The 4,841-nt window shown below is 32.9% G+C and overlaps 1 long non-coding RNA gene across 1 annotated transcript; it reads left to right on the plus strand.

Moving 5' to 3' along the window:
- The first annotated feature begins 985 nt into the window (after positions 1–985).
- On the plus strand, positions 986–3,740 carry LOC132268664 (uncharacterized). Its single transcript, XR_009469333.1, has 3 exons — positions 986–1,398; positions 1,548–1,609; positions 3,516–3,740. It is a non-coding gene; the product is annotated as an uncharacterized LOC132268664 (long non-coding RNA).
- The last annotated feature ends 1,101 nt before the right edge of the window (positions 3,741–4,841 follow it).

Consider the following 4,841-nt stretch of genomic DNA (forward strand, 5'->3'; position numbering starts at 1 on the left):
CAGTTATGAGGTAAAAGATAATGTCAATCCAATTAAAAATGGGTTAACCCAGTTCTAATTCTATTTTTGTTATATATTTTTTAAAAAAAATTTAGGACACTTGTCATAACTTTATTGTACCACCTACCTAGTCAGTAGAAATTACCTACTCACCGGTGAGTAGGCAAGTATTTTCCATAAAATATAATGCATGGGCTGAGCGTACATTAATTATTTACAACATCACATAGGGGGTAAATCTAAACATTCATTGTAAATCAGGGGACAATTGAAAAGATGGAAAAAAGATTGTATTTGCTTGAATAAATATTATTGATACTGAATCGTGTATTTGTACAGGAGATTTCTAATCATTCCTACAAGTCAGGAATCTTTTACTATATTACAGGTTGTTTAGCTATAAGTCAGGCATTACAATAGGAAAGATAATATATACCGATTATTTATTCTTAATATAGAAGATACGAAAGTTTGACTTCCTAACACTCCCCCTCAAGTTGGAGAGTGGATATCTTGCACTCCCAACTTGTAAATCATAGGAACAAAGATTTCTTTCCCCAAAGGCTTGGTCAAGACGTCTGCTAGCTGATGTGCAGAATATACATACCTTGTAGTCATAGAACCATCTTGGATCTTCTCTGTAATGTAATGGCAATTTATCTCAATGTGCCTAGTTTGCTCATGAAAAACTGGCACTACAAGAAAAGTGGGCTTTTACGACATAGTATTTACGGGACTTTTTTATTTTGCCTTGTGATTACCACCATTTATGGAGTTTTTAAAAGAATTTTCGTAATTGTTATGTTATAGGACATGCTTTCACGGTGTATTAAAGGGCTTGTGGATAAATTTCACATCTAAAGCGCCTTTTTTGCCCCGTAAATAAGTAATAAAAGTTTTCCCACCACCCAATTTTCACTCCCCCGCCAAATTGCCAAAGTAAACAGGTGGTCGAGCACAATTAATAAAATTACTTAAAAAATCAAGAATGAATTTCACATCTAAGGCACCTTTTTTGATCCGTAAATAAGTAATAAAAGTTTTTTCCCCAGACATTTTCACTCCCCCGCCAAATTGCCAAAGTAAATAGGTGGTGGGCACAATTAATATATATAATCCGCTTAAATATATATACTAGAAAAAAAAAAAAAGGAGGAAGAAGAAGAAGAAGAAGAAGAAGAAGAAGGAAGCCCAACTTCTATCAATTACTTCCTAAAAGAAGCTTCAACGAGATTAGGGTTTTCAACCAGCGAAGAGGGCACACGGTGGACCGGCAAGTGCTGGTACGTCCATAACCTCCTCAAGTACGAGTTCAATCTCCAATTCGACATCCCCGTCACCTACCCTTCCACTGCCCCCGAGCTCGAATTGCCCCAACTAGATGGCAAGACCCACAAGGTTCGATTAGGTTTAATATATATATATATATATATATATATATATATATATATATATATAATCAAATTTTGTTTGTCAATTTGTTTATCTGTGTGTTTGTGTGTGTGGGAATGATGTAATTTGATTTGGGTTTTTGCGGATTTTGTTAGATGTATAGAGGAGGGAAGATTTGCTTGACTATGTGTTTCAAACTGCTCTGTGCTAAGAACTGGTATGTCCTTTATTATTATTATTATTATTATTATCTTTCGTTTGAAATTACCCTATTTTTTTCCCCAAGAAATTCCAACCACCAGCTCTCCAAACGTCCCATTATAAAGAACAAATGGAAGAGGTTCAACAAGGTCCCACGGACACCTCTATTATGCAAGAAGTTGGGTTTAACACTAAGATTTAAAAAGGTTCACAATCAAGAACGGAGTAACAATAAACATAAATAAATAAGAGACAAATGTTTTTTTTCTTTTTCTTTTTTCAGGAAAAAATGTATATTCAAAGAGCCATTTAGGTTTCACAACACAGTCACTGCAATAAAGTAACATTTGAGCATGCAATTTATCAATGCATTACTCGTCCAATGCAGAGAACTGCCTTTCAACAACTCATATTGTAGGAAACATACATGGATTAAGATAGTAACCACCAAGTCATCAAAGAATTAAGAATCCAAAAGAAAAGAATAAACACGTACCCCTATATTTGCAAATCACATTAATTCCATGAAGAATCCTGACTTGTGAATCAGCACAAGTGATCGTTAGTTTACTGGGGTCTAGTGGATAAAACTGGAGTAGAGTAACATGACATTAGGAGAATTGCACACTTTATCAAATAGAAACAAGATAGTAACATAAAAAGGCAACAAGATAAGCACAAATGGGAGAAAATTGACTACCTGGAAGCCAGTTATTCTTCTGTATGGTGACTTCTTCTTATTGTGTAAGCATATCTGAGATTCCAGTTGGAAGTGATTATCTGGTCAAATCAGAAAAAAAAAAAAAAAAAAAAAAAAAAAAAAAAGCAGTTGATCAATTACAAGTCTTTTTTGGAATCCTTGAGGTTCAGAATTATCTTAATGTAGCTATATAGAAGGCGACATCAACCTAAGACTCAAAAGTATAGCAAGTCAATAAATTAGTTCTTAGTAGAAATAGCTTCTATTTTCATTTTAGATAGAAGGCGCTCAGAGAAAGGCAACTGAAGTAACTCAATTACTATGAGTAACTTGATATTGTAAATTCATTAATATTCTACCTGGAAAGTGCATTATTTTGGTATAGTATCTTCATGAAAAGGCTAAAAGACAGGTGAATGGCCATCACGATGGTGTTATGATGACATTTGATTTACTTTTCAAAATATTGCATAATGGATGACTGTTTAATAAATAATGAGTTAAGCTAAGCACAAGCTATATAGTTTGAGCACTATTTCCTGTTACACTATAAAATCATGATGATTGCACCTCATAATGCCACTGAATTTTTGGTTTGTAGTTGATGTATGTTGTGTTCATTGATATCAAATACTGAAGTTTTTGTTCTTTATCTTAACTCAACTGAAGTGACTTCATTTACTTGCTCTCATTTGCACCCTCTGTAAGTGAAGTAGATCTTTGTAAACACAATTTTTTATTTTATTTTATTTTATTATAGAATTTTTTGATCTTAATTCAATTTCTTTAGCAAGTATTTATTCGATTTCGTTACAAAATACTTTGAGATTTTTGTGCATCACTAATTCATCTTTCATTAATCATGCACGCATTTGGTGGTAGAATAATGATTTGTTATTTTTTGCACAACTCTAACTTTGCGAGATGAACTAAATTTTCGTAATTATGTACAAAACTTTATACCTATGAATTGTATAACATGTGATGTAGTTGAAAGAGTTAAGACAAAAAAGAACAAGCGTGTTAAGGAGATTTGAAAATATATTAACAAGTCAGTAAATGTGATCTTATAACTAGATATGTTTATTTTGGTGAACAATGAGGGGAGAGCTTCAACTACTTTACTAAAATATTGTTTTGCAATTATTTTCAGGCCTTTATCTTTGCACATCATTGTTTTTTACTGTTGTTTCGCATTGACATTTTTCTTTCTCTTTCACAGTGATTTAGAGAAAAGATAGTAGAAGGAAGAAAGTCTTTGTAGGAACTTGCTCCCTGGTGCTACAAGGTCTGTGTCATATCATTGTTGCTAAAAGAAATTAAGTTATTTTCCCGGATTTGCTTTTGGATCCTCCTTTTCCTCTGTCATTATAGCCCTTGTCTTTTAATTATGTTTGCAGTTGGCCAATGACCAAGAAAAGGATTTAAAATTTTCTTTCATAGGATTATATGGACTAGAGTTATGTTTAATAATAAAAATCTGCCTTTCAATTTGAGAAGCTTTATTAATAAAAATCTGCTTTGCAATTTGACAATTTTTTTTTTATCTTTAGTGATAGGTTACTAGACAAAATAATTAAGCAAATAGTGATGGATAAAGAATGGATGCACATGACTTACAGGTTATTATATGTTGTGGAGTTTGCTTATAAAAGTTAATATTGTCTACACTAATTTTATGTTTAATTAAATGTTAAAGCTTTAATTTTATAGAGTTGATCCAAAGTATTTAGAAGGAGCACGGAGGTTTGCTGATCAGGCGCAAGCGAATGCAGGCTATGCAGAGAAGATTTTATGCCCTTGTAATTGTTGTCTAAATGCAAAGCACTAACACTTTGACATGGTGTTTAGGCATTTATTAGAAAATGGAATGAATTGGTGTGGTCGTAGCACCTACGTCTAAAAGATATGCAAAATAGTGTGGCCAAGTTTTAAATTTATAAATAACACTACTACCACTAATTAAAAATATAGCTAGGGTGAGTAGGGATTGTCCCAAGGGATTATAGGTGCACTAGCAATGGAAACAATGTACAGGGTTAGTAGGTCAAGTGATCAAGAGATGGTGTGTTTAGGTTGATTAAACTACAAACTAAACTAAACAAGTTTAATGTAACACAAGCAATTTAAGTGAAATTTAGAAAAAACAAGAGAGTGAGATCTTGGAGTCTAGAGGTCACCACTAAATATCACCATTCTAGACATTCAATGTATAATTAATGAGGGGAAACATGTGTTGTAATTTGAAAGTGTGTGATTGATTGTTTCAATAAGCATGGATGACCAATTAAGTATATATTGTCTAAGCAACCTAGTGAATAACACAGTACATCAAACTAAGCCATTAATCCTTCCTTTAAGCTCACAATCCAAACACATCACATGGTTAGAGAATAATACTACTTGCATTCATAAGCATGGAACATCAAACAACAAGCATGGATTGTCCTCCCATCTAACAACTAAGGCAACTACACTACAACTAAGCTAAGGGCATGAAAATTAAACTAAAGAAACTAAGGGAGAGGCATAATCCATCAAGACATGA

Source organism: Cornus florida, unplaced genomic scaffold (genome assembly GCF_030987335.1).
Source record: "Cornus florida cultivar Cherokee Brave unplaced genomic scaffold, ASM3098733v1 CherokeeBrave_3.0.0_Hap2_Chr08, whole genome shotgun sequence".
Lineage (NCBI taxonomy): Eukaryota > Viridiplantae > Streptophyta > Magnoliopsida > Cornales > Cornaceae > Cornus > Cornus florida.